Below are 19,396 nucleotides of genomic sequence, written 5' to 3'. Positions count from 1 at the left end.
ATTCTTTTGCATGTGGCTGTCCAGTTTTCCCAATACCATTTATTGAAGAGACTTTCTTTTCTCCATTGCATGTTCTTAGCACCTTTGTCGAAAATTAGCTGTCCGTATATGTGTGGTTTTATTTCTGGGCTTTCAATTCTGTTCCATTGATCTGTGTGTCTGTTTTTGTACCAGTACCATGCTGTTTTGATTACTATTGCTTTGTAGTATGTTTTGAAGTCAGGGATTGTGATGCCTCCTGCTTTGTTCTTTTTCTTTAGGATTTCTTTAGCTATTCAGGGTCTTTTGTTGCCCCATAAAAATTTTAGTATTCTTTTTTCTATTTCTGTGAAGAATGTCATTGGGATTCTGATTGGGATTGCATTGAATCTGTAGATTGCTTTAGGTAATATAGACATTTTAACTATGTTTATTCTTCCAATCCACGTGCCTGGGATATCTTTCCATTTCTTTATGTCATCGTGGATTTCTTTCAATAATGTCTTGTAGTTCTCATTGTATAGGTCCTTCACCTCCTTGGTAAGATTTATTCCTAGGTATTTTATTCTTTTTGATGCAATTGTAAATGGTATTATCTTTTTGAGCTCTCTTTCTGTTAGTTCATTATTAGCATATAGAAATGCAACTGATTTTTGTAGATTGATTTTGTACCCTGCAACTTTGCTGTAGTTGTTGATTGTTTCTAATAGTTTTCCAACAGATTCTTTAGGGTTTTCTATATATGCAATCATGTCATCTGCAAATAGTAAGAGTTTCACTTCTTCGTTACCTATTTGGATTCCTTTTATTCCTTTTTCTTGCCTAATTGCTCTGGCCAAAACCTCCAGTACTATGTTGAACAGGAGTGGTGAGATTGGGCAGCCCTGCCTCGTTCCTGTTCTCAGAGGAATGGCTTTCAGTCTTTCCCCATTGAGTATGATGTTGGCTGTGGGTTTGTCATATATGGCCTTTATTATGTTGAGGTACTTTCCTTCTATTCCCATTTTATTGAGAGTTTTTATCATAAATGGATGTTGTATCTTGTCAAATGCCTTCTCTGCATCTATTGAGATGATCATGTGGTTTTTATTCTTTGTTTTGTTGATGTGATGTATCACGTTGATTGATTTGCAGATGTTGAACCATCCCTGCATCTCCCAACCATTCCCTTCTTCATAAACAATACATTACCTGCACCTTCAGAAGTCAACTGGAAATCAAAGATAAATAAGAACTAATGAGATTTTTGCTATTATTACTCAAATAAAATATGAATAATATCATCAATATTCTTGTTATCTACTATAATTGCTATTTTATATTTTAGTATCTATGTAAATTATACATATATACATTTATATGCATAAATACATACACACACATATATATATAAGCTTTAATACCTTTCCTCTCTAAATCTTGCTCTTCCTATCCTATTTTTCCTCTAGGTCCTTTCATCCCCTAACCAAACAATAAGTAAAACTTTAAGAAACTCTCCCACCTTGCGGATTTTAGAAACCTAACTCTTACAGGTAAAATGGAATTTCTGAATTCTGAATATCTGTAAATACAGGAAAGAGATTTTTTTCTTCTTTTCAAAGTTCTCAAATTATATTCAAGTCTACCATTTTTTCAACTCTATACACATAGTTGTTTTATAAAAATTAAATTAAAACAAATCATTTGTTACTACTTTTCTTTCAAAAAAAATTGCATCTCAGAAATTAATTCAATTAAATTTGATACCAAGATATTAATAGCCCAAATGTTTTATAATATGCAACATTTTTCATGTCAAATTGATTAGCAATGTTAACCGCATCTTGTTGCTCTAGGCTGCACAAGCAATACAGCTATTCCTTATCCTAATCTTGTGACTACGTCCAAACTCATCAAGCAAACAATGCTCTTTGTTTATAAATGTTGTCACTTGTGGACAGTTAGCTTAGTTGATTAGAAGAAAGCACTAAGGAAACCAAGATTAAGAATTCCTTCTTGGGCTGGCCCCGTGGCTTAGCGCTTAAGTGCGCACGCTCTGCTACCAGTGGCCTGGGTTCGGATCCCGGGCGCGCACCGACGCACCGCTTGTCTGGCCATGCTGAGGCCACGTCCCACATACAGCAACTAGAAGGATGTGCAACTATGACATACAACTATCTGCTGGGGCTTTGGGGAAACAAAAGGAGGAGGATTGGCAATAGACGGTAGCTCAGAGCCGGTCTTCCTCAGCAAAAAGAGGAGGATTAGCATGGATGTTAGCTCAGGGCTGTTCTTTTATTATTATTAGTCAGATATCTTCTCTTAATTCTAAGACTAAAGACTCCATCTAAAATGATAGCAACATTCTCAAATTTATGCTATGGGTCACAATAAGGATTAGGCAAAAGACCTTAACATTTCTTACTATTGCCTTCATTTAAATAAATATTTTAGTTTTAACTATAAACTAAACATATAGAAAACACATTTCAAACATATAGAAAAGTACAAATAATAATATGACAAAACACAAAGCACCTGTCCCCTCAATTTAACAAATGTCAATATTTGGCAATATTTGCCTCAGATATTTGAAACATAAAATGTGGCAGATACAAATAAAGTTTCAGAGATACTGTTCCTTCCCTCCCTAGGAGAATCACTACAGACACTGATATGTACCCTTCCAATTTACATTTTTAATTTTTAGTATTCTATTAAATTCTGCTTAATTTATCCTTTTTCCTATTCTTAAAAAATTATCTTAATTTTTGCTAATACAACGATGCTGCACCAACATTTTTGAAGACACTTCCTCATTTGAGAATTCAACCAGGATATATAATTTAAAAGTAGAATTGCTGTCTTACAGAGTATACGCATTTTCAACTCCATAGATGTTATTACATTACTCTCCAAAGTAGACGCACCAATGTATCCTAACACCAGTAATTTTTGCGAGTTTCTATGTTCCCTTATGTTTTTTGCCTATTTACTGGTTGCAAAATGTCCCATTTTGTTTTAAGTTGCATCTCCCCTAATGACCAGTGAAGTTTTGCAACTTTTTATATACTTATTGGCCTTAAGGATGTCGTCTTCTATTAATTGACTCTTCATATCCTTTGTCCATTCTCTACTGAAATGTTTTCTTATTGCTTTTAGGATTTTATTTAATATGTATTTTGTTTACTAATCCTTTATTAGTTGCTTAGGTTACAAATATTTTCTTCAAGTATGGGACTTTTCATTTTATGGTATTTTTTTGTACGGATCTTTTTTATTTTAAATACCTGAAGTTATCAATCTTTTTAAGGTTTGTGCTCTTGAGTCTTGTGTAAGAGCTCTTTCTCCAGCTTCCAACATCGTAAAGTTATATTCTTTAATTTTTTTTATATTTTTCAATTCAAATTGACATTTTTAATCCATTTAGCATTTATTTTTTCTATGGTGTGAGATAGGCTTACAAATTGATTTTTCCTGTATGATTAGTCAGTTATCTCACTGTCATCTATTATTTTATTTTTCTGCACTGACTTGAAAGCAACTTCTCTCACATGTTCATTTGTCATATACACACATGGTGTTTCTAGTTTCCCTGTTCTGTTACATCAATATATTTGTACATCCTTCTGCCAATACAACACATTTTAATTACTATGCTTTTATAACAACTCTTGATAAATGATAGTGTCAGTTCATTCTCTTTAACCTTCTCCAAATTTTTTCCTTTGGCTATCCTTGGCCCTTATTCATCCATACAAATGTTTGAAACAGTTTGTCAAGTTCTGAGAAAATTTAAGATTTCCAGGAAATCTTAAATTAATATTATAAAATTCTCAGAAATAATATAATGTTAACTAATATTCTCAGAAATATTAAATTAAATTTAAGCCAGATTAAACTAGCTTTGACTTTTTGGATTATTTGAGGGACAGTCAAAATTTTAAGGTACTAAGCTTGCCCGTCAAAATTTATGGTATAACTCTCCATTTATTTAGATATTCTTATGTTCTTCAATAAAATTGTATAAATTTTTCTATAAAAGTTATGTATACATTATGTTAAATTTAATCTCATGTTTTGTAGTTTTGTGGCTAGAAGAACAGGATATTTTAAAATTATATATTTAAGCCGATCATATCTGTTGCATACAAGTACTATTAAATTTTTGTATGCAGTTTTTGTAGATAACAACCTTGATGAACTCACTGGCTACTTTTACTAATTTGTAGGTAGATTCTCTTGAATTTCATATGTATATAATCATATCATCTGTGATACCAACAATTTGGTTTCTTATTTTTCCCTTCCTCATACTTCTTATTTATTTTCCATTCCATATTGAGCTGGCTAGGACCTCCAACACAATGCTAAATAGAAGTAGTCACAGCACACATCCTAAATTATGCCTGACTTGAAGAGAATGCTTCTAATCTTTCACCATTAAATGTGAGGTTCATATTAAGTTTTAGGTAGGCACCCTTTTATTTTAATGAAGTTCCCTTTAATTCATAGCTTTCTAAGATTTGTTAACCTGAGACAAGCACATTTTTTCTCTGTTGATACGGTAATGTAGGGGAGCAGAATTTGCCACCCCAAAAAGTCTCTTTGGCTTGATTATTTTTAAGAACAAAAGACTCAGGAAGAAACTTTGACCTTCCCCCTAACTGCCAAAAAGATTTAAGATAGAAAGCCTGTTCCAGGAAGGAGCTATCACCAGAGATAACCATAGTATAATATGAACAAGGTGTGGTAGACAGGGAGGAAGCTAGCAAGGCCCATTTGATCCAAGTCCTCTCCATGTCCCGTTGTCTCTGCGATGTAAGGCAAACATTTATTTACCAAACATTTGCTTTTCCATCTCCATGTGAATTGCCTTTCTCTCTTTGAAGTCCCAAACCACTACCCCCAACATCCCCTTTTGTCTTTAGCTAAAGATAATATTTAAAGTGGTGGCTTTGGCCATTTTGCCGAGTTACTCAGTTTTCTTGGTTTTCTCCCAAGCATACATGTTATTAAACATTGTTTGCCTTTCTTCTGTTATTCTGCCTCATGTCAATTTAATTCTTAGACCAGCCAGAAAAACTTAAAAATTTCTTCCTCCCCCAAAGCAAATTACATTAGATTTTATAAAGTTAAATCATCCCTGTGATCCTAGAATAAACCCTGCTGGTATTTATTCAGTTCTGAAAAGTTCTAAGCTAGTCTCTATTCAAATATTGCCTCTTCACCCATTCTATTTTCTTTCCCTGGAAATATATCTATATATTTATATAGCTATATGTAAATATAGATGATATATATAGAGAGAGAAAGAACATTCCTATTAGATGTATGTTGGATCACCTAATTTGACTGCACCCATTCTATTGCATTCTATTGTACTTCCTTTCTTTTTAATTTTTCACTTCTTATCTCTTTGTTGCCCATTTGAAAATGGGTAATTTCCTCAGGGCTATCTTTAAAGTCATCAATTCTCTCTTAAGCAGAGTCTAACCAGACGTTTGATCCACCAATTTAAGTCTAAATTAATGACTATTTTTTGTAATTTTGAAATGTTTTATTTAATTCTTTTCCAATTTGTCTATTATATTCTTTTTTCATAAAGCCCTACTATTTCTTTACAGTTTTTATTACTTCTTTTAATACTTTGTTCATTTTATGCATACTTATTTTATAATCACTTTCAGATTATTTATTTATCTCCTGTTCTTCAGGTGCTTATTTTTCCGCTTATTGTGTCTGCTAATATATCAGTCAGGATCCACCCAGGACAATTTAATAAAAAGAATTATTAACTAGTAAAAGTGATTAACAATAAAATGGGATAAAAGTAAACTCTAAAGAACACAAAAAAATTGCAAATTTAGAAAACAGCTGGTACCTCTAGGGTTGAGGGTAGGTACTCAAGGAAGAAACAAATTTGGAAAAGGACCCCCACCACTCCCACCCCCACCCCATCAAGGCTGAGATTCAGACCTCAGCCTTGGACAGAGTGTGATTACAGCCTACTGGGTGGCAGGGTTTTCTGACATGATGTGGGCCAGAGCTGCTCCACAGGAAACTGCCCACTGAGGTGCCAGCAACATTTGCTGGGGTACTGTGGGCCAGAGCTGGTCTACTGGAAGCTGCTTGCTGTGGTATGGGCAGGTCAGAGTTGGCATGCAAAAAAATGCCCACTGGAGTGTCAGAGAAACTCACTGGAGGGTGAATTCCACTGGGTCTCCCACACACCACATGTAGCTGGTCCTTAGGAGAAAGGACAAAGACACAAGAACTGGGAAGAGAAGCCCCCTCCTCCACTGTGCCTTGCAGGGCCCCTCCAGCACTCTCTACTGACAAGCCTAATGTCATACCAGCTGGCAAAGGGTCTAGCTCCATTATCAAAAATCAGGGCAACAAGAGGTAGATTTGGATCTGAGAATCAGTAAGTTGGTAACTGACAGTCCTAATAAGTTCAGGCTGCTATGACAAATACCATAGACTTGGTGGCTTAAACAACAGAAATTTGTTTCTCACAGATGTGGAGCCTGGAAGTCCAAGATCAAGGTGCCAGAGTGGCTGGTTCTGGTGACAGCCCATTTCCTGGTTTGTAGATAGCCATCTTCTTCTTCTTTCCTCACATGCGGAAGAGAGAGATCATCCACACTTATGACATAATTACCTCCCAAAAGCCCCACCTCCACATTCCGTCATGTTGGGGATTAGAGCTTCAACATACAAATTGGCAGGGGACACAAACATTCAGTCCATAGCACTGGCACAACTGATTTTCTCTTGTGGTGAATCATTTCCTCTTAGGGTTCGTAAATGTTTATTTTGAATTCATCTACACATAAAGGAATAGCTTTTCTGTGAAAATTTCCTTAGAGTTAAGTATCCTTTTAGGGAAGTTTTATACTTATTCCTGTCAGATCTTCAGGGGTTTCACTGGTCATCTCTCAATTTTTATATACAGGCATACCTTGGAGATATTTCAGGTTTGGTTCCAGACCACCGCAATGAAGCAAATATCGCAATAAAGTAAGTCGCAAATTTTCTGGTTTCCCAGTGCATATAAAAGTTATGTTTACACTATACTGTAGTCTATTAAGTGTTTAATAGCATCATGTCTAAAAAAACAATGTACATACCTTCGTTAAAGAATACTTTATTGCTAAAAAATGCTAACCATCATTTGAGCCTTCGGTGAGTCATAATTTTTTTGCTGATGGAGGTTCTCACTTTCCTCTTGATGTTTGCTGACTGATCAGGGCGGTAGTTGCTGAAGGTTGGGGTGGCTGTGACAATTTCTTAATATAACTCAACAAGGAACTTTGCCGTATCAATTGACTCTTCCTTTCACGAATGACTTCTCTGTAGCATGCAATGCAGTTTGATAGCATTTTACCCACAGTAGAACCTCTTTCAAAATTGGAGTCAATCGTCTCAAACTTGCTGCTGCTTTATCAACTAAGTTTATCTAATATTCTAAATCCTTCGTTGTCATTTCAACAATCTTCACAGCATCTTCACTAGCAGTAGTTTCCATCCCAAGAAACCACTTTCTTTGCTCATCCATAAGAAGCAACTCCTCATTTGTTCAAGTTTTATTATGAGATTGCACCAATTCAGTCACATCTTCAGGGTCCACTTCTAATTCTAGTTCTCTTGCTATTTCCACCACAACTGCAATTACTTCCTCTGCTGAAGTCTTGAACCCCTCAAAGTCATCCATGAGGGTTGGAATCAACTTCTTCCAAACTCTTGTTAATTTTGATATTTTGGCCTCTTCCCATGAATCACGAATGTTCTTAATGGCATCTAGAATGGTGAATCATTTCCAGAAGGTTTTCAATTTACTTTGCCCAGATCCATCAGAAGAATCACTACCTATGGCAGCTGTAGCCTTTTGAAATGTATTTCTTAAACAATAAGACTTGCAAGTCGGAATTCCTTCTACATCCATGGGCTGCAGAATGGATGCTGTGTTAGCAGGCATGAAAACAACATTAATCTCATTGTACATCTTCATCAGAGTAACCAGGTGGATTGTCAATGAACAGTAATATTTTGAAAGGAATCTTTTTTATGAGCAGTAGTTCTCAACAATGGGCTTAAAATATTCAGTAAACCATGTTGTACAGAGATGTGCTGTGATCCAGGCTTTGTTTTTCCACTTTTAGAACACAGGCAGAGTAGATTTAGCATAATTCTTAAGGGCCTAGGATTTTCACAATGGTAAATGAGCATTGGCTTCAACTTAAAGTCACAAGCGGCATTGACTTCTAACAAGAGAGTCAGACTGTCCTTTGAAGCTTTGAAGCCTGCTGTTGACTTCTCCTCTCTAGCTACGAAAGTTCTAGATGGCATCTTTTTCCAATATAAGGCTGTTCCATCTACATTGAAAATCTGTTGTTTAGTGTAGCCACCTTCATTAATCAGTTAGATCTTCTGGGTAACTTGCTGCAGCTTCTACATCAGCACTTGCTGCTTCGCCTTGCACTTTTATGTTGTGGAGATGGTTTCTTTCCTTAAACCTCATGAACTAACCTCTGCTAGCTTCAAACTTTTCTTCCGCAGGTTCCTCACCTCTCTCAGCCTTCGTAGAATTGAAGAGATTTAGGGCCTTACTCTGGATTAGGCTTTGGCTTAAGAGAATGTTGTGGCTGGTTTGACCTTCTATCCAGACCACTAAAACTATCTCCATATCAGCAATAAGGCTGTTTTGCTTTCTTATCATTCGTGTGTTCACTGGAGTAGCACTTTTAATTTCCAGAAAGAACTTTTCCTTTGCATTCACAACTTGGCTAATTGTTTGGCAGAAGAGGCCTAGCTTTCAGCTAGTCTCAGCTTTTGACGTGCCTTCCTCAATAAGCTTAATCATGTCTAGCTTTTGATTTAAAGAGACGCGAGACTCTTCCTTTCACTTGAACACTTAGAGACCATTGTAGGGTTATTGACTGGCCTAATTGTAATATTGTTGTGTCTCAGGGAATAGGGAGGCTGGAGGAGAGGGAGAAAGATGAGAAAACAGCCAGTCGGTGGCACAGTCAGAACACACACGTATCAATTAAGTTTATTGCCTTATATGGGCACAATTCATGGCGCCCCAAAACAATCACAATAGTAACATCAAAGACCACTGATCGCAGATCACCATAACAAATATAATAGTAATGAAAAAGTTTGAAATATTGTGAAAATTACCAAAGAAATTTGAAGTGAGCAAATGCTGTTGGGAAAATGGCACTGATAGACTTGATTGAGACAGGGTTACCACAAACCTTCAGTTTGCAAAAAAATGCAATATCTGCAAAGCACAATAAAGTGAAGCACAATAAAACAAGGTATGCTTATAAATTTCTTCGTTTAGGATCCCCACACAATATAAGTAGAGTAAATATGGACCTCAAATCTACATGTGGCATAGGCTTATGACTTCAGTTTTCATGGAAATCTTTTTTTATTCCTCCCAGAACCTTGGGCAGCACCCTAGCTACTTCTCTGGGCCTTTGGGTGAATTTCCTATAACCATTTTCTATGTGTTTTGAGCGGGGCAGTAAGAAGAAAGAAAGTTGAGAGAGAGATGCCAGATTTTTCTACTTTTTTGCCATAAGTCGAATGCCTTCCTCTCTCCCTCTCAAAACTCTTTCCAAACTTGTCTTCTGTCAGTAATATATTATATGCTGGACTCTCAAACCTATACCTCTAGCCCAAACTCTCTGCTAAGATCCAAATCCACATATCCATCTTTATACGTACATCTGCAATTGCATATCTTGTAGGAACCTTAAATTCCTATCCATAACTGCACTCATTGTTCCCTTGTCCTCCTATATTACATGTCTCAGAGAATGATGCCACCCAAGCCAGAAATGTGAGATTCCTCCTAAACTTCTATCTCTCACTTACTCTCCTCCTTTGCCTCCCCCAACACCCGGAAGATCACCAAGTCTTACGGGTGCTACTTCTTTATATTTCTAAGACCCAGCATCACTTTTTCATATCCATAGCCTTAATTCAGACAATGCTCTCCTTGCCTCCAATCTGGACTCCTCCTAAAATAGCCAAGGCCTTCAGAGCCCTACATGGTCTTGTTCCTGCCAGTCTCTCAGACTTTACCTCTGCTGCTTACCTCCCACGTTCCCAGTCACTGGCCTTTCTATTCCTTGAACTTGACAAGTTCATTTACTCCTTAATTTAATATAAACCTCCTGACAGCTCTATGAGATCAGTACTATCACCATTTTACAGGAAAGAAAACTGAGGTTTATAGAGATAAGGTTACTTGTCAACAGCCATCCATCTGGTACATAGTCAAAATAAGACAGAACTCTGATCATTTGATTCCAGAACCCTCTCTCTTAACCACTGCACTCTCTGCCTCCAGAATCACCTCAGTAAGGCCAATTAGAAAGCTGTTACAGTGGTCCTGGCCTGGGTTGAAAAGGTGCCCATGAGAATGTTGGCGAGAATAGCTGGGAGAGACATTTCAGAATAAGATTCCATAGTTCTTGAACCAATTAAATAGTTACCCCAGGATAATCTCAACTTCAAATGTTCTATCCTATGACCCATAAGGGTATTTGAATTTTACAGACTATAAATTCAGAAAATATAGTCCTTGTAAATCTAAGGTATACATAAAAGCCAAAAAAGTAAATCCTGAGAGTAGCATACAACAAACTCCATTATTTATTTTATATGATTTTATATAAGATTTACAACCAATAAAAAGGTTTATATGGAATGATGACACAAACACACACATACACATTCACACACATACACCCTCCAGCACAATATTCTTAGGTCTGACTTTGTTTTTACACATACCATAAATATTCCTAATATTAACTGAAAGCGGAACATGTGCACAATTTTGTATAAATGTGGTCTCCTGTTCAAGTGCCTCTTTTACTTAGCTTTTCTCAACGCTTTTGGCTTTTAGTGCCAAAAGATCAATATACAATAATAAAAGTGATTGAAAGGATGTCTAATTGGAGCTTGTTCATACTCTAGACATCTTCTAAATTGCTTTTATTCTTATATATTGATCTTTTGGTACTAAAAGAATGAACAGACTCAAGACATCACCTCCCCCATAGGTATCCACATTCTAATCCCAGAATTTGTGAATATGTTATGTTACATGGCAAGAGGGAATTAAGGTTCCAGATGGAATTAAGGTCGCTAATTAACTACCTTGACATGAGGAGATTATCCTGGATTATCCAGGTGGGCTTGATGTAATTACAAGGGTCCTTATAAGGGAAAGAGGGAGCAGGAGAGTCAGAGTCACAGTGACTCGATGTGAGAAAGACGAATTCCTCCCTGGAGCCTCTGGAAAGGAACACAGCCCTGCCCACACCTTGATTTTAGCCTGAGACTCATTTCAGACTTCTGACCTCCAGAACTGTAAGACAATAAATTTGTGTTGTTGAAAGCCACTGACTGTGTAATTTGCTATAACAACCACAGGAAACTAATACATCAAGCCCCATCATCTGAACAGGAGGAAATTTTGGATTTAAAAACCCTAAAACCCCCTGCTCAAATAATAATTGCAAGAGCGAATGAATTCATCTTACTTGTTGGGCTATGCATTTATTGCCTGCTCAGATTCTAAGGCTTCCTTTTTTATTTTTCTCTTGTCCGTATGCAAATTGCTCCCCAGGACTAAGTGCTGCAGCTTCACATTCAGAATTACTATGTTAAGATAATAATGTCTCATTCACTCATTCGTCTAGTCATGTAGTCAACAAGCATTATACCTCTAGCCAGACCTCTCCCCTGGACTTCAGACACAAATATCTAACTCATGCCCAACAGACATTTCAACTTAATATGTCCAAAACCAAATTCCTGATTTTCCTACCCAATCTGCAACTTCCAGAGTCTTCTTCACTTCAGTCGATGCAAAGTCCATTCTGCCAAAATGTTGGGAGTCATCCTTGACTCCTCTCTTTCCTTCACACTTACCATCCAATCCGTCAGCATATCCTGCCTCCTCTACAATCAAAATATGTGCACTTCTCACCACCTTCATGATACCACCCATTCAAGCCATTATTTTCTCTTGCCTAAGATCCTGTAACTTGTCTCTGGCTTTACTCCCTTCAGTCTATTCTCAACACAGCAGCGAGACTGATCATACTTAAAACATTTAAGTCCAGGGACTGGCCCAGTGGCATAGTGGTTAAGTTTGCATGCTCCACTTTGGCAGCCCGGGGTTTGCAGGTTCAGATCCCGGGCTCGGATCTATGCACCGCTCATCAAGCCACGCTGTGGAGGCATCCCATATACAAAATGGAGGAAGATTGGGATGTTAAGTCAGGGACAACCTTCCTCACCAAAAAAAAAGTCCAACCCCTTCACTTATCTGGTCAGCAATTCTCATCTTTTCCCATCTCACTCAGAGTAAAAGCCAAAGGCCCTGCTCCCTCCTCTGCTTTCCACTATCCTTGTTTCTATGACTCTCTGCGGTACTTGCTCAGCTCCAGGAAAGCCAGCCTCCTTGCTGTTCCTGGAACAAGCCAAACACACTCCTGCCTCAGGACACTGTGCTTGCTCCTCCCTCTGAGTGACTCATCCCTGCAGTGAGGCCTTTCCTGCCCAATCCATCCACCCTTCACCCCTTCTCCTGCTACTTGCTATGTAACTTAACTTGTTCTATTTTTCTCCATAGAACTCATCGCCATCTGATATATTATAAATTTACTTCTTGATTTGCTGATTGTCCAGTTCCCCTCAACCCCACTCAAAGGTCAGCTGCATGAGAGCAGGAACTATTTTCTGTTCCCTGCTTTACTCTCAGCAGCTAGAATTGTACCTGGCATATAACAGGCATGTACACAAATATTTTTTGAATAAGTAAATAAATAAATCCATATTGAGTTCCTGCTACATAAATAACTGTTCCAGGTCCTCGGGATACAAAGATGAATGAAACACAATATTCGACATTGAGGAATTCACAGTCTAGAGCAGCACTGTTCGATAGAACTTTCTGCATTGATAGAAATATTCTTTATCTGCATTGTCCAATATGGCAGCCACTAGCAACATGTGACTACTGAGCACTTGAAATGTGGCTAGTGTGACTGAGGAACTGAATTTTTTATTTATTTATTGTGTGTGTGTGTGTGTGTGTGTGTGTGTGTGTGTGAGGAAGGTGAGCCCTGAGCTAACATCCGTTGCCAATCCTCCTCTTTTTGCTGAGGAAGATTGGCCCTGGGCTAACATCCATGCCCATCTTCCTCTACTTTGTATGTGACACTGCCACAGCACAGCTTGATAAGTAGTGCGACGGTCCATGCCCGGGATCCAAACCTGCGAACCCAGGGCCACTGAAGCGGAGAGCACAAGCTTAACTGCTACACCACCAGGCCGGCCCCTGAATTTTTATTTTATTTTATTTTATTTTAATTACTTTAAATTTAAAAGGTCACATGTGGCTAGGGGCTACCATATTGGACAACACAAGTTTAGAAGAGGAGATAGATACATTAACCGATAATACTGGTAAGAATGCAACATAATTAGAGTCACGGTAGAGACATGCAATAAAGTGCTGTGGGAACCCAGAGGAGAGAGCCAATAATTCTGCCTAAGTTTAGTTTCCTCCAGTGGACCCTCCAAGAGCACTCAGTGCTTTTCCTTCACATCACTTTGCATTCTTGTCATTATTATTCATTTTTACTTGATGTCAATCTTCCTTACTAAGCTATGAGAGCTGGAGCTGTGACCATCCTCATCTACTGAGAGAATGTTTTGCACATAGTAGGTGAACAATAAATATTGGTTCGACTGACAACCGAGATGGTTATGGGAGGCTTCTCAAGGAGATGACATTTGAGTTGGATCTTAAAGGATAAGTAGAAGTTTGCCAGGTCAAGGCCAAAACGGGATAGAAGGGATGGTAGACAGGGGAAATGACATATGCAAAGTCAGACAAGCATAGGAGTTCCAGCATTTTCCTTAGTGGAATCAAGAGTTCAGTGTGGTTGTAATGCATATATAAAGGTAGATGCACTCACTTCTTACTGGTTGACAGTTCAAATTGGACAACAACTTTGTGAATAAGAAAATCCAAAAGCCAGTGTAAAATTAAGAGTTGGGCAATTGTTTGGTGAATTGTGATAAAGTAGACTTAGACTTCTTCAAATCTTTATCCCATAACAGCCCTGTAACAAGTATAGACTAAAGTTTCTCTAACTTTTTCCTGATCTATAATATTACAATATTTCAGCTTGTGGGGACCTTAGAGATTATTTAACTGAAACTTTCTTTGGTCAGATAAGGAAATTAAGACCCAGAACACAGAGTTAATTAATGCAGAGGTGGGACTATAATCCAGATGGTTTACCTTGAAATCTGGAGTCATTACCAACACACAGCTATTACACAACCACATTTCATCCTCTCACCCCGACACAAAGCAAGCTACTGGTCCCGCAATATGCCCGTTAATAACCTCCGATCACCTTATAAAACATACAGGAAGAAGACTCAGTCATAAGTTCTTTGTCTTTGTGAGAAGAACCATCAAGGCTGCCTAATACAAAACAAACAATCATTCTAAGCCTTAAGAAATAATAACAAACTTTGAAGAGTTATTTTAGTAATGCAGTGTGAAACAAATTGCTATTTTTGCAAGCATAACAGGGTACAAGTTCTGTGCAATATACTAAAATCACAATTGTACCACAGTTCTGGTTTCCCATCCTGAATCAACCACTCCATTTAATTTCTAAAATGCGGACATTGGATCTCCAAGGTCCTTTCCAGCTCTATGGTTTTCATGTGATTTTGCTGAGTTAGAAAAGGAGAAAAAACGCAGCAGAACAAATTCCCACTTGGACAGAGGTTCATTTATGCTGCTTCTCTGCAGTCAAACCAACAATCCTAATGATATTTCTCTGTCAATCTATAAATCTGTCCTACATATATACGGAAATCACATGCCCCAAAACTGGAACTAGTACTACATCCTTTTCAGTACGGCACACTTGATGTGTGCTCCTGAAATGCTGTTGACTAACTGTTGTCCCAGCGTGTTACTCACCCTTTACCAGTATGCCAAAAGTCAAAACTCATTCTGTGAGTTTTCAGGGAGTCTTCCTTTGCAAGCCATAGTGTCTTCATCACCAAGCTACAACCAATTTTTTACATCAAAAATATATTGACTTCTTCAAGTACAGATGGGATAGAGAATATGGTTTATCCATCTTTATATTATCTTCCTTCAAAATCTCTGGGGTCCCTGGAGAACAATAAATCCTAATTCATAACAAAAAGGAAGAAATAGAAATAGTTTATGGCTATGGAAGCAATTGTGTCTTACTACATGACATGCATATACGTGGGTCCCCAAACAGAATCATCATGGTTTATCTTTGTTTCCACTACTGAAATAGAAAATTTATCTCCTTCTTTTCAATTCAGTTCCATTTTTCATGCACAAACACAGGTGAAATTTTTCCTTTGACTAATTTCTTTTAAAATACGTGATGTTGATCCCTACTTTCTTGGGCTTTCTTAGGCATGTACCTTAGCATTCACAATATGTCTCTTAGAATATGAGGATAGTCTGCTGCAAGTACAATTAAGAACAGATGGTTAAAAACTGCAAGGTAATATTTGCATAAAAAGATCATCTTACTTTGACACTGTAGAGTTTTATATTACTTTTAATTGTTTTCCCCGAAAAGTGCACCTCCCACCTTAACCAAAAAATAACAAGAAAATTTGGCTTATTTTCTTACTGAAAAGGAAACATTTTATAGCAAAGACACTGTGGGGAAAAAAAATAACACAAGTACATAAAGGAATATGATATACTAAATAAAGGTGTCACATCTGCTCAAATGTACAAGAAACTTATGCTGAATCCGATAAACCTTAGCCACCTCACCTTCCCAGAACCCAGAACAAACCTGAAGTAATTCAAAAAGCCTCTGCACCAACGCCATGTGTTTATTCAAAAAAATTCAAAAAAAAAAAATCTCAAAGCAGAGTTCATTGACATTCTCTTCTATAAATCATGGTAAATTAAGCTTACCAATTTGGTTATCTTCTCTTCTCACTGCACCTCTGTACTGTTCTGATTTATAGACGGAAGGTTGAATAACAGATTAGCAGCTTGTGAACAAGGTGATAGAAACAGTTAGGGATAAACTATTAAAAGCAGACATAAAAACTGAAGGGGGAGTCGATCTTCAACTAGAAAAATCCAACAATCTGGTCATTACAAAAGCGCTTAATAAAAAGAAAATTCAGAAAATACAAATGGCCCCTTCTGTAGAGGCAGCCCTAGATGATCCTGTTTTGTTCCACACAGAAAGCTGCCAGCCCACAGCTGACTGGACTAGGGCTGGTCATGTGATATAAATGCAGCCAAAAGTCAGCTAAGCAGTGAGCTTCAAGATGACCTGTTATGCAAAGATTTGACAGAAACAAAGAAAGGTCCAATAAGATTCTTGACAAAAACAAGCAAAGTTCCCATCAGATTCCATTCCTAATAATTTGATTTGGATAAATGGAGAAAAATCAGGCTGTTAGCAGCAGAAACTGAAGTTGAAAAGATGCTCTGAGTAAGATCCATGAAGGGCGAAGAGCAAACCCAAGTCATGAAGAAATCAAAGATATAAGGAAGCACACACCAAGAGTAAGCAAAAGTTATGATGTTGATAAAATAAAGGAGTGAAGCAATGATTTATTAGATGAGAAGAAATGAGACATAGATTAAACAAGAGGAGACAAATGTAGATTCTACTGTCAGAATCCCTAGACTACCTTAGATTTATTTCTAATTTTGTGCTAATTTCCTATTCTTGGATTTCTCTGAGACTCTATCTCTTTTATTTATTCTTCAAAAAGTCCCAATTTTCTTAAGTTAGCCTGGAAATGTCTTCATTCCTTGAAATCAGAAATGCCTAATATGTCCTTTGTCCATAAACTCTGGGTTTTTATCATTCTCTCATTGATTTGTTTGAGTTCTTTACATATCAGGTCTATAAATCTATAATATATGTTCATCACTTGACTTTGTAACATAATAGAAAGCAGTAACTGAGCAGTTATCATTTTTCATGCACTTTAAAAAACACTTTATAGGAATTATCTCATTTAGTCCTCGAGATAACCATATGATGAAAAACCTGTGGCACTGAGAGTTTAACAAATTTGCCTAAATTCATTGAGCTAATAAGAGAAAAGAAGAGTAGGGATAAAACCTAGGTGTGTCTGACTCTGGAGTATGATCTTAACAACTAAGCATCACTATTCCTCTTCTTATTATTACTTTTTTAAATTGTGGTAAAATACACATAACATAAAATTTACCATCTTAACCATTTTTAAGTGTGCAGTTGGTGACATGAGGTACGTTCACACTGTTGTGCAACCATCACCACCATCCATCTCCAAAACTTTTTTATCTTTCAAAACTGAAACTCTGTGCCCATTAAATAATAACTCCCCATTCCTCTCCCCCGCCCCACCCAGCCCCTGGTAACCACCGTTCTGCTTTCTGTCTCTATTAATTCGACTACTCTGGGTATCTCATATAAGTGGAATCAAACAATATTTGTGCTTTTGTGACTGGCTTATTTCACTTAACATACATAATTTCCTCAATGTTCATCCATGTTGTAGCATGTGTCAGAATTTCTTTCCTTTTTAAGGGTAAATAATATTCCATTGTTTGTATATATATTTTGTTTATCCATTCATCGGTCAATGGACACTTAGGTTGTTTCCACCCCTTGGCTATTGTAAATAATGCTGCTGTGAACATGGGTGTACAAATATCTCTTTGAGTTCTTGCTTTCAATTCTTTTGATATATACCGGAAGTGGAATTGCTGGATCATATGGTAATTCTAGATTTTTAATTTTTTGAGGAACTGCCATGCTGTTTTTCATAGCAGCTGCAAAATTTTACATTCCCACCAACAGTCCACAAAGGTTCCAATTTCTCCATATCCTCACCAGTACTTGTTATTTTCTGTTTGGTTTTTTTTTTATAGTAGCCATCCTAATGGATATGACACTATTCCTCTTTTAATTGCTGTGTTTAGGGTGTGTTTAAAATTCAGAAGTTTTAAATTTTTTATGTAGATAAATTATCAATCTTTACCCTTAAGGCTGTAATATCTTGCTTCAAAAACCCTTCCCCATCCCAAGATTATATAAATATTCATTTCTACTACATTTTCTAGCATTTCTTTAAGCCATCTGGGATTAATCATGTGAAGTAGAGACTAAACATTAATTCTTTGGTCTTAATGATTAGATAATTGTCCCAATGTCATTTTTTTATTATCTATTCTTTCTTAACTAGTTCTAAATCCCATATTTATTATATGCTGAATACTTATATACTGGAATAAATTTCTAGACTATATATTCTGTTTTTATACCATAAAAATACTGTTGATTACTGTAGCTTTATAAGGCATTAAATTATCTGGTAGGGCCAGTCTCCCTTCATTACTCTTGTTTATCTAAAACGTTCTAGGCTATTCTCACATATGAGGTTTATACAGGGGTAAAACAGTACCACATAACTTAATTGCCTACCAAAGATATCACCACATTACAGAATAATACAATAAAATTAATGTTCATAATGATGACTCCAACAATTACCACAAAAACTTTAAATCTGCTTAACAGCATTGCCAGAAATAAAGCAGAAAAGAATATGATGCATTTTAGTGAGATTTATGTAAAATAATAGTGCATTTTAGTGAGAGTTATATAAAATAATAGTGGAATAAAATAAAATTTCAGCTCTTCAAAAGCTAAGGGACAGAGAGATTACTAATTTTTTGCATCTACAATAAAAAATAATCCTTTAGGCACTGAGGTGCATTGGTGGAAATTGAGCCAAAATATAATTAGCACTTAGGGATCATTAAAGCATCCTTTCCTAAGAGAAGAGGTCTCAGAATCCCCCAAGGACTGTTGCACTTCCTTTCTTATCAAATCATCTGAAGTCATTATATTTTTCTGACTATAGTTTCTCTCCACTCTTGTTCATACAATTGTTGGTTAGTTCTTCCAGGCTGTGATGGTAACGATGATGCCCTTCCTAATTTCAAAGAACATCCACCCACCCTTTTATAGCCTGTCTTTCCTGAATCACTTCTTAAAGACGACTGAACTACCACAGCACTTGCATTATAACATCCAACAAGACATTCTTCCTTTGTCTCTTTGCCCCAGGTCTAGCATTATCCTTTGTACATCATTTATCAACCATTATGAGTTAAAAATTTTCTCCAGAACACAAATGGCATAAAGAGAGGCCACAGAGGAAACTACAAAAGTTGCAGACACATTCATCTCAGGAGAGTATGGCAGAAGGGCTCATTAACCAAGAACATTTGCAGTACAAGGCACTAACATCCATTTGCAGTGTATTCAGCAAAAAGTCCAACATAGTAGGT

At 36.9% G+C, this 19,396-nt stretch overlaps 1 long non-coding RNA gene across 8 annotated transcripts in view; it reads right to left on the bottom strand.

Annotated features, from left to right (window-relative positions):
- The window catches only part of LOC147914504 (uncharacterized), a 171,298-nt gene that overhangs the window by 59,671 nt on the left and 92,231 nt on the right, over nt 1-19,396 (bottom strand). For 7 of the 8 annotated variants that reach the window (XR_015555230.1, XR_015555228.1, XR_015555232.1 and 4 more), the window contains one exon: nt 15,008-15,222. The exons of the other annotated variant lie outside the window; for it this stretch is intronic. This is a non-coding gene — a long non-coding RNA (uncharacterized LOC147914504). The remainder of the gene's footprint in view (nt 1-15,007; nt 15,223-19,396) is intronic. 8 annotated transcript variants of the gene reach the window in all.

This window comes from Ceratotherium simum, chromosome 19, assembly GCF_057802395.1.
Source record: "Ceratotherium simum simum isolate JZ-2026a chromosome 19, ASM5780239v1, whole genome shotgun sequence".
In the NCBI taxonomy this organism is placed as follows: domain Eukaryota; kingdom Metazoa; phylum Chordata; class Mammalia; order Perissodactyla; family Rhinocerotidae; genus Ceratotherium; species Ceratotherium simum.
The sequence above is the reverse complement of the archived record's forward strand: the minus strand, read 5'-3'. Positions and strand labels throughout refer to the sequence as shown.